This window comes from Protopterus annectens, chromosome 8.part0, assembly GCF_019279795.1.
Source record: "Protopterus annectens isolate FY-2018-M chromosome 8.part0, PAN1.0, whole genome shotgun sequence".
In the NCBI taxonomy this organism is placed as follows: Eukaryota; Metazoa; Chordata; order Ceratodontiformes; family Protopteridae; genus Protopterus; species Protopterus annectens.
The window spans coordinates 1,310,220,161-1,310,232,258 of NC_056741.1; the positions used below are offsets into that span (position 1 = coordinate 1,310,220,161).

At 35.9% G+C, this 12,098-nt stretch overlaps 1 protein-coding gene across 1 annotated transcript in view; it reads right to left on the reverse strand.

Moving 5' to 3' along the window:
* VSIG10L2 (V-set and immunoglobulin domain containing 10 like 2) overlaps positions 1-12,098 on the reverse strand; it is a 316,447-nt gene that overhangs the window by 244,824 nt on the left and 59,525 nt on the right. The window lies entirely within an intron of this gene.

Sequence of the window (12,098 nt, forward strand, 5' to 3'; positions counted from 1 at the left end):
CAACATGCTTTTAATATGTTTCACTCAGATTAAGCCCATATAAATGGCTTGCTGTGTGTTGATGTGCTCAGTGTATAAGGAATAGTGCATGAATATGAGGCATCCTGGTGGGACATAATAACTTTTCGGGTTAGCAGAGTATGATGCAAAGCTAAGTGCTTGGCCCAATTAGGGCTTTGCTGATGATCCCTTGAAATGCATACCCTGGGGTGCCATAGTCTAATTATAAAATAAGACTATCTTTTTTTGAGTGTGTGTGTGTGTGTGTGTGTGTGTGTGTGTGTGTGTGTGTGTGTGTGTGTGTGTGTGTGTGTGTGTGTGTGTGTCATGGTGAAATGGAAAATTAATAGAAACTGTATCAAATTAATATAAAACATCAAAAATAGTAGTCTCCAGTGAGAATGTACCAATTAAATGCAATTTTAAGAAACTTCATATCAACATTACAATCTTTAAAAATCCTCAGTAGAAAACAACTTCCAAACATCCAGATGGATAAGTGGCACTAGTTGCATACCCTCTAACTAAATGCATCAACTCTGAAGTCCTTGTACTTTGGTTAAGTAGTGTGTGGATGAGGGTACATGAAATTCTGCCCACTCAACTCAATTATTTTTATCAGCATTTTCTTTTCCAAACAGAAACTTCAGTGAATAATTTCAGTAAATCTTGGTTTTGGACTGTCAGCTGCAACAAACTGACATGCAAAAGTCAATTGACCTTTTATCACAAAAATCAAGTAGTGCATAGAGCACCATGATTATCCTCCAAAATTGGAGAAGACAAAAAGGTGCTTATCAAGCTTTTGTTAAACACCATCTCACCACTGTTAAGGTCTAGTCTCATGCTATAGCATGCAGCAGCTAGCAGCAGAACAGCAGGAACCTGTTAAACCCTTCATTTAGCCTTCAAAAAGAAGTGTTTGACAGGTTTTAAAGCTGTTCATACTTCATGCACCTCTTCTGTGGTGGCCACTCTCTGCGTAGCAGTGGCAAGCATGACAGCTTTCAATATTGTACATCACATAGTGCTCGTGTTTTTTCTCTAACTTTTGTATTGTATGGCTGCAGATAAATCTCCATGCACTACAAAGATTTATGATTCAGTATTTCTCAACATGGATGTCAATACTCACTTCCTGAGTTTCACTCTCAAAGAAAATTTCTTAGCATCCTTGTCTTGAATGTGTAACAAGCTGGTATCGACTGATGACCTGATCATAATCCTCTTTGTTACTCATATTTAAAAAATAAATAAATAAATACATACATACATACATACATATATATATATATATATATATATATATATATATATCAGTTTCGGGTCTATATTACAACATCGAATATTTAACAGTTAGAATCACTACAGGTCTGCCTTTACTGATTGAACTATTAAAACATTGAATGTTCGAAAAAAAAAATAAAACACCATATCATCGAAGTTCAGTAACATCGAATAAGTAATGCAAAAATAAAAAAATGAAAGAAATTAAAACTAATTGCTGTAAGCAGGGGGGCAAGCCCCCCTGCACCCCCCACACCCCTGCTACTTATATATACCAACTCCAAGATCGCACTTCAGTGCACTACAGTGCAGAAATGGAAAATTTCCATTTCCTACACTGTAGTGCGATCTCGGAGTTGGTATATTTAAGTAGCGGGGGTGGGGTGCAGGGGGGCTTGCCCCCCTGCTTACAGCAATTAGTTTTAATTTCTTTTATTTTTTTATTACTGATTTGATGTTACTGAACTTCGATGATATGGTGTCGACCACATCGTATTTGAAGTTCAGTAACTTTGAGTTTGTAATATAGACCCAGTTTCGGGTCTATATTAGAAAATTGAATATTTAACAGTTCGAATCACTAAAGGTCGACCTTTAGTGATCGAACTGCTAAAACATCAAATGTTCGGAAAAAAAAAAATAAAACAATAAAAAAGCTAAACGGTGTAGGCAGGGGGCAAGCCCCCCTGCACCCCCCACATCCCCCGCTGCTTAAATATACCAATTCTGAGATTGCACTTCAGTGCACTACAGTGTCGTTTCCTACACTGTAGTGTGAGATCAGAGTTGGTATATTTAAGTAGTGGGGGTGCAGGGGGGCTTGCCCCCCTGTTTACAGCAATTAGTTTTAATTTCTTTCATTTTTTATTTTTTTATACTGATTCAATGTTACTGAACTTCGATGATATGGTGTCGACCATATCGTATTTGAAGTTCAATAACTTTGAGTTTGTAATATAGACCCATCAGTTTCATTTAAACAATCTTATCACATCCCAGCACTGAGACAGATATTAGGTGTAGAAAATGTACAAGTGTTTAACTAAAGCTTTCCCAATTTGCTCATTCCCCTGCATGCATTCCTCTGTTTGCATTACTTCTTCACTTTTTTCTTGCTGATCTTCTGTCTTGTGTTCTGACAAGATATCACATGTGCAGAAGACATACATTACATTCTGTTTGCATTGCATGCTGGGTATGAAAGGTTTGGTGAGCCACAGGCCATGTATGCAGCTAGATGATGTAGACTATTCAACACTGTTATATAACAGGTAGTATTTTGAGCAATGCATCCCCCAATTCACTGTCTACCCAGAAGTGCAAGGTAGTGTCAGAATTACTGAATCTTTCATGAAGAAAGACAGTTTTGTGCGATTTTAAAGGACTGGACATACAAGGCTAATTTTAGAAACTCCAACTTTTTAGGTCCAATGTTTTAGAGAACTTATATCAGAACAAGTGACTTATGTATGGCGTAGCAGTCTATTTTTCCAGTGAAAAGTGTAGCAGGTCCTTCATATCCATTTTGGAGATCATAAGACATAAAAATGGCACGAAAAATAAAATGAAGCTGTGTTTTGTTAATGAGTACGTCATGAACTGGTTACAGTATTGCTCCATGCTGAATGACTAAACAGAGCAAACAAAACAAGTTTAATGAGAAGCCAGTGGAACGAAAACATTTAATTCCCCATCCAACCTAAAAAAAGCTTGCCAGCCTGGCAAACAAATGGGAAAATTAAAGCAATGATTCCAAACTATATGGAGGCAACAAATAAGGGAAATTTCTAAAGATAAGCATTATTTTTCTTCCTTTCATGGGGATCATGGGAAAGGAATTATAATATGTGTATAATACTTTTCAGTATGATAATAATGAAGAAATAAATGATATAAAGGCATTAGTGAAATCTGAAGAAAATTCTTGTATACAAAAGATAAAGAGTTTGTGCGTATGTGTATGTGTGTGCATGCATGCACAAATAATTCTGTAAATGTTAACATACATATGTTAACAGACATTAAAAAGATAGGTTTTTATGGTTGTGGACCCTCACAATTATTTTGGGGATTTTTGTCTTATACCCTGGTCTTCAGATAATTTGAACTAATGTTGTTGCATCAGGGCTCAGCAGCATAACTGTGATTTTTTTCTTGCACATTCTCACTTTCCAGATTGCTGACCATCTGAGCTATCACTATGGCTAATTCCATTCATTCCTCACTATGGGGCAAGAGCTTGATCATTTTATGATCCTGTTCCAGGCACTCATCAGTTTTGCTTTTAGACCTTACTTTTCCTCCCCTTGTTCATGCCATGATAAGCATGGGCATGAAGGGGAGCTGCTGGAGGATTTGACTGTTTTCCCAGGAAATACATCCACATTATTATAACATATACTTCCTGTCATGTGTCCAGTTTCCACCAGGGGTCACTGGTGATGTACACACATTATTATAACATATACTTCCTGTCATGTGTCCAGTTTCCACCAGGGGTCACTGGTGATGTACACACATTATTATAACATATACTTCCTGTCATGTGTCCAGTTTCCACCAGGGGTCACTGGTGATGTACACACATTATTATAACTTATACTTCCTGTCATGTGTCCAGTTTCCACCAGGGGTCACTGGTGATGTACACACATTATTATAACATATTTCCTGTCATGTGTCCAGTTTCCACCAGGGGTCACTGGTGATGTACACACATTATTATAACATATACTTCCTGTCATGTGTTCAGTTTCCACCAGGGGTCACTGGTGATGTACACACATTATTATAACATATACTTCCTGTCATGTGTCCAGTTTCCACCAGGAGTCACTGGTGATGTACACACATTATTATAACATATACTTCCTGTCATGTGTCCAGTTTCTACCAGGGGTCACTGGTGATGTACATTCAGGAGCCACATCCCCATCCCTTCTTCCAATAAGAAGTGAGCAGGCAATGTTTTATGATGCCTTCTGAGGCTAGGTCCTCCATTATCCAGGACAATAATGGTACCTAAATTGTCCGGATCATAATTAGGGCTCCTTCGCTGTATGCCATGAAGTTGGTGGCATTTGCACTTGGCTATTGCAAAACTGTCCAGATTTTGAATTTGTCAGTATACAGCTTAATCACAGAAATGCTAACCGAAATATTACTTAGAAAAACAGAAGTTTACCTTTCGATAAAGAACTAAATATGTGTACAGCTACCAAAACAGCTAAAACAAGTTAAACAAATAAATGAGGAAAATGCTTGCAGTACAAATTATCTGCGTAGTGTAAAAACAGAAAAGTAGCAAATTCTCCACAACCAGGCAAAAGGATGATTATGTAATGGTTAGCACAAGGTCCAAATCGACATGCACTAAGTGTGCCATGGTATTCACAGCATGATAATGCTATGCTTAAACATATGGGAATGTAACTAATAAGGAAAACTGAATTATTCTGCAAAATGTTTAATTCAGAAAATGCCAGTATAATAAAGAACAAAAATAAAGTTTGTATAGCTGAACAAATGCAAATAGAAACTGCATTTTTAGGTGGAGTTTTGAAAGATTATAGGTATCATAAAAAATGGATGGTGTAGTAAAGCAGTGACAAAGACACTCAGCTGATATTACACTGGACACTTTGGTACCAGTAAATTTAACATTTTCAGAATTCTGCAACTAAAACTAAATTGCAAGGGCCTGAACTTAATCTTTCTACATGTATAAGCGAAGAGATCCAGGTATTGTGATAACGCAAATTAAATTTGAGACATAGAAACAAATAATAACATTTGATGTTTATTTATGGGACACCCTAGTGATGTTCGCAGCACAAGCACTTCTAGTCCTGGGTACAGATGCATATAGAAGCATGAAGCCAATTAAAGGATTTATGAACATGAAATCTGAGTATGAACTTCAAGAGACACCACAGAGAAAACTGAGACCATTTTTTGAATGTGAGACACACAACAACATGTTAACAGCAGTATACTCCTTAAAAAAATTGAAGTGGCATTCATAAAAAATTAAATAGATTCCCCAAAAGAAATATTTCTGCTAAAATCACTGATTGTATACCATTATATCCCAGGTCATCTTATACCAGAAAGTGGTTCACATTGTTTCTGTCTGCAAACATTTAGGAATTTGCAGATGGGCACATCTTTGGAAATGTGACATTGTGGGATTCACTGCACTATACTGAAGATGACTTCATCGAATTTTGCATCACTGATCTTCATTTACCAAAATGCAGCATTAAAATTTGCTTATATAGTAGGTTCTGACTTCCCTAGCAGGGTCTTGCCTCCCCACACTCACTAAATTTATATGACTTACTCCAAAGACATAGACTCATGTCAGATAATGCTAATTGTGAATGTTATGTTAAGACTTCCATTTTCTTTTCCTGTTTTACCCATATTCAGAGTTTGTTACACCATTGTTTTAATATGCCAGATTTGGCCAAACAGTATTCAGTGAAATAGTCACTGACAAAAATGGCGTCTGAAGTCATAACCTCTACTCAACAAGCTGAATTGCTCAGTGGAAATAGCTTTCCGAGTGGTGAAGCTATTACTAGAAAAGGCAAGAAAATAAAAATCCCTATGTGTCCATTTTAGGTCTTAGAAGCAAACCACTTGAGGGCACAATCTGGTAAAGTCATAGCAAATTATTTAATCATCCTACAAGACAGTCAACTTAATCATACATTTCACGAATCGGTAGTGCTCTGCTAAGATGTCACATGCTTGCCTGTCATGTTTGTGTTGTGCATGAGCAGAATAACAAAATAGAGCAGCAAAAATGCACATGTGTTTAGGATGGGATTCTTCTTTCTTAACTAGCATTACATACAAAGCAAATTGTATGTTTTTTTCTTTTTCTTTTTTTATAAATAAGTAGAGCTGACCAAGGGTAGGCCACAAATTGCTTAATTACTGATTAAAAATTAGTTAAAAATAATAAAGCAGGAAATAGAGACTGCAAGTTGTCAGGATGGATTACAATATATGGATAGATATGTAGATATTGCTCTAGCTATAGATATAGAAATAGATATTATCCTTCCTGTATGTGGCATGTCTAAATATATACGGAGAGTTACTTTAGGTAAAGTGCACTATTGGACAGCATTTAGACAACTGTGGACTATAAAGGGTTTATATTTTTAGACTGGGATTACAAACCTGTTCAAAACTAAATGCCACTGACAAATTGATAAAAAAAAACAAGACCAGCTGAAAAACAACAAATAAATAAATAACCGAAAGAAGTTGCCACCAAGGCAAAAAACTATATACTTTAATAAAACGGCAAACTTAAAAACAATAAACAGTATAATAAGTGCTTTCGCCCACCTTAAGTAAATTATTATTGGACTTTTTCAGATAAAGAACTCTTAACCTTTACAGGTTTAAATAACATTACCAATTAATCACCATTTCAAATTGGTGACTTACATCACCACTAACCCCTCCCCTTTCCTTTATCCTGTGAGCATACTATAAAAAAATGTGTTGTTAAAAACATATTTGTAAAAATAAGTTTTTACTACAAAAATTTTTTAACAACACATTTTTATATGTATTAGTTTTAAGTAATTTCAGGGTTCATTTTTATATAAGGTACTTTTTTGTCATGTTTTAGTATGCTCGCAGGTTAAAGGAAAGGGAAGGGGTTAGTAATGATGTAAGTCACCAATTTGAAATTATTATTATAAACATAATTAAATAAAAATTCAGTAGTGTATACTGCATATAAAGCACTTCTTAACTTAATTATAAAAGTAACATTCTGATAAAAAATAGTGTTTTATTGTCAGATAAGTAGGTAACAGACCAGCATTCAAAAGAACTTAAACATATGATAAGGCATTTGAAAGGTTGCACTACAAATGCAAGGGAATTATTAAGAAGAAAAAGAAAAAAAATGTTTGGGATATAGAACAATATAAGGTTAAAAGGGCATACCTTATTAAAAGCAGTAGTACTAAACCCTTCTTGTTCCATGACCATAGACATGATTTTCAAGTAGGAACATCTGTTAGCCAGCAAAATGAAGGTGTTTTAGGAAGGGACAATAAAGTAGGAGAAAAGGATACTGTAATGTTTCAAGATTATTCCCAGGATTTTCTTACAGTCATGCAAATGGACCGTTTAACAAACAGACCACTACAGAGAGATACAGAGCCAAGCGACACCATAGTACTGGAACAGAGTCCAGACCTTTTCCCAGACAGGTTCTCAACAGATTATCAGAATAAGAACAAGAGAAAAGGAAAAGGTAAGGGAAAAACGAGACAATAATAATGAATATGAAGGCTTGGTAATGGTACACAATGGTTACAGAATTTTCAATTGCAGCAAGATTGATATTGCTCTTGAGCATTTTTCCTTGTTTGGAAAGGGGTTCAGATTTATACCTCAGAGTTATTTGGATATAGATGACACTCTATCGCCTCCAAGTCTGACTTCAGACCAGTGATGAGTGGAGTACCACAGTGTTTGGTCCTGGGACCTCTCCTGTTCGACATCTACTTCTCTGAAGTGCAGGCCAACACAGAAGGTCTATGGCTAACAAAGTTTGCAGATGACTGAAAATTGGGAGCCATAATAGAATCATCTAATGATGTAGACATTCTACAAAAGGGCCTCACAGAGACAGATGCTTGGTGTCAAAGTCATGGCCTTAAGCTCAATGCCAAGAAGTGCATTGTTGTCGTCTTTGGGAAAAGAACACCGTACCCATGAACTACCACATAGGCGGTAGCTCACTAAACACTGAAAGTGTGATAAGAGACCTTGGGACACAGGTGGACAGTAGTCTCTTCTTTGATAACCACATCACCACAGTAGTCAGGAAATCCTTCTACGTGGCGCACCTCATCACAAAAGGGTTCTCCTCTAGAAAAAAGGAAGTCATTGTCCCTCTGTACTCATCCCTCATCAGACCCATTATAGAGTACAATGCCCCATTTGGCATGTATCTCACAAGAAATTTACAACAATTGGAAAGGCCACAGAAATACCTCACTAAGGGGATTACTGGCCTCAAACAGATATGATATACAGACCATCTCAAAAAACTCCGGCTCTACTACGTCACTTATCGTCTACTCAGAGGCGATCTCTGCCTAACATACAAAGCTATGTCAATCCCAGAGCTGTTGGACATGCTACAGTTAAAGAAATCCCAATCTCTTCATACCACATGCTCAAGAGACCTAAACCTTGTCACCACAATAAACAGAACATGCTGGAGGGATAGATTCCTGTTCCAGAGACTTCCCATACTCTAGAACAAACTACCCATTCATGTCAAGCAAAGCTCCTCATTGGCCGTCTTTAAGAAAAATCTTGACAACTGGATGGGAAATAGAAAATTCACCCCAGGGATCACTTCTGTGGTACTGCTCAACAGGGGCACAGGAAAATCATTTTCTTGAGTGGCGAAAGCCAGGAAACCTTTTTGGCTAGGCTTATATAGGCCCCAGATAGCCTAGTACCTACCTATGAACCTGTGAACCTATGAACTATAGTGGAGCTGAAACTGTTCACTAGGAAATTAAACCTAAAGATACACTTTTAACATAGTGATAAAAGGAATGAGGTGAAGCTGAACCAGATAAAAAAGATCTTTATAGAAAAAGTACTTTCAACCCGGTACTACACACTTGGATCAGAACCTCTGAGACACCTTGTACCAAGGAGGTTTACAATTTAGCACATCCCCACAATAAATCTTGGCATTATAACCTGTCAAGAGAAGAGGCACAGGATTTGAGAGAGATCGTGGCTGATAGATATATTACACTTATACAACCAAATAAAGGTTGTTTAGTTATTTATGATGCTTTAGATTATTCAGGGGTCATGCTGGACAATTAATTACTAGAAAATGGGACATCAAAATCTAAACCAACTATATTAGAAGTAATGAATATAGTAACAGAGATAAAACAACTGGAAGGGAGATCTTTAGAAAAGGGTAGGAGCAAACTGCATAGGAAAAAATGGGAGTTGTGGGAACAGTACATACAGGGGAGGAATGAGGTTTAAAAAGTTGGCAGGACTTAAATGAGCTATGTAATGTTTGACTGAAAATGACTGGGTAGATTATAAGTGATGCATAATGCTTGCAACTTGGAGTGTGTCAATATGGCTTGTGATGTAAAATGCTTGCAACTAGGACTGTGTCAATGTGGTTTGTTTTCATGTATATAAATGTATGATTGCTTATGTTGTAAATGTTGGCTCAATAAAGATGCTTCTTGCTTAAAAAAGGGGGCAGGAATTGAATAATTAATGCAATGTTGTTTAGGATGTATGATATATAGCAATATATGTGAAGTATCATGTTTTTTAATGTTAATTTAATACAATTTGATTACGTTTGTATAAATGTAAATGTGTCTATGTCACAAGTGTTGATTCAATAAAGCTGTTTATAAAAACAGTGAAGCCCACATGACGGTATCCCGTAATGTGGAGAATATTGCTTACAGAAGAATTGATTTAAAATCAGAAGCACTTTTGTTAGACAGGAGGATAATGCCATCCATGACTGAATTTTAAAGTATTGCCATCCAAAGATTCTGACCATTTTTGGTATCCCAAAGGTACACAAAAGTATACAAGATCCCACCTTTATACCCATTGCCCAAGACTTACCCATTAGCAATAATGGTGGATTGATAATTTAACTTATTTTTAGTAAATTTATTTATTTGTTGAAGGACTCCTGGCATTTTTTGAGAGGTTAAAACATGACCTATGCGACACTAATACTGGGTTTTTAACAACTGACATAACTGATTTGTCTTCCTGTATCCCCAAGGAGACAGGTTTAGAATATTTTAATGAAAGGTTGTTATCCTGTGAAATTTTGGGAGCTAATAATATTACCCTCATGGTGGACACCATGGAGTTGATATTGGTCAACAACATCATATATTTTGAAGATGAATTTTTTAAACAAACCAAGGGTGTAGCCATGGGGGCAGCATGTTCTTCAATATATATACCAACTTAGTGTTGTGTGGTTGAGAAATGTTGCATGTTTTTAATTCAGAATATTTCAGATTGCCTAGATAATACTTGCAATTTTTGGATGACATTTTTATTTTGTGGGATGGGCATGACAGCTTAGTGGATGATTTCTTGCAATTTCTAAACAGAACAACTGGGTTTTTGAGGTTTACAAATCAGTATTACAGAAACACAGTCCACTATCTGTACACCACCATCCACAATTCTAACGCAGGTTTTGTATCAAGTATTTATAGGAAACTGACATTTAGCAACAGTTATTTGCATTTTTCTAGTTCACATCCTTTAGCCCAAAAGAAGAGTTTGGTAAAAGGACAAGCTATAAGGGTGGCAAGGATGACTTCAACTAGGGAGATGGCATCCAAAGAAATGGAGGTCTTAAAGAACATTTTTTTTGCCAGGGGGTACTGAAAGATTAAGTGGAAGATATTATTAATTGAGTTGAACAATAGTGGGGTACATTGTACAAACCTTTGTTAGCAGTGGGTTTAGAGAAAGAATGGGGAGTAAAGACTGATATGAACCTTGAGACGGCACTTGTAGTGCAATATAATTTAGAATTCAGGAAGATCAAGGACATTGTGTCAAGGAACTGGGCTATCTTTAAAACCAATCTATGTATATTTGGTACTGTGGGAAATGAACCCAACTTTGTGTATAAAATAATCTCAAAAAGATTTTTGGGAGTAGCACTATGGTGGGTTTCGAAGAGGTGAGACGTGGTACTACCAAGTGTGGAGCATGCAACCAATGTTCCTGTATATCGGAAGGGGAGACTTTGGTTTTAAAAAATGCACAATGAAGCACTCTTAAGTTGCATAGGGTTCTACTAAGAGGGTGATGTACATAGCCAAGTGCACGCAATGTCCATCCTTTTATATTGGAAAAACTGACTTCAATAAGAGGATATATGAACACATATATGTAATACAAATAACACCTTATATAAACATTCTACAGTGTGTAATATGTTTGAAAGCTTTAAATTTGATATTATAGTTAAGGTATCACCAGACCCCAGGCTGGACAATGGGAAGTGAGACTTGAACATCAAGAACTTTTATAGCAGCTGAGAACAAATTCCAGTTTTCCACCAGGACTTAATGAATATCTTGCTATTAAACCTGTTTTGAAATTTAGGGTTGCAAGTTATGAACTTATTTATGGAAATTATCCCTATGACATACTTATGTCATTATTAATTAACAACAATTATTTATGTGTTAATGTCTTACTAGACTTTTTTATTATTTGATTGTTTATTATTCAGTTTTTTAGAGTTCTTAGAATAATTATTTGATTGGTAATTGTTAATTAGAACTGTTTAATTAATGTATTCACAATGGTATTGGTTGTTCTGTAATAAAATATAAGGAAGTGATATCATTGTATAAAAAAAGGTTCTGAAGAAGTCCCAGAAATCAGTACAAAAGTGTTAAACTTTAATGAAAATAATCTAGCTGGTTTTACACATTTCTGTGGACCCTCATGTTTTATTTTACCCGATTGACCCTGTTCCTCTTGTCAGTTCACTACCCAGTGTGTCAGTTCTTAGATTTTAAAAATGGGTAGAATGCTCATTGTAGATTTATTTCAGTATTATATAGATTAACCCTGCCTAAATAGTTATGTTAATTCTTTTTGAAATAATTGCATTATTCTAATTTATATTAGTCTATGGATTCTTTATATTCTTAAGAGTTACATTGTTTTAGTGTAAGAATTATCTTTGATAAATTGAAATGCTGAGGTGGTTG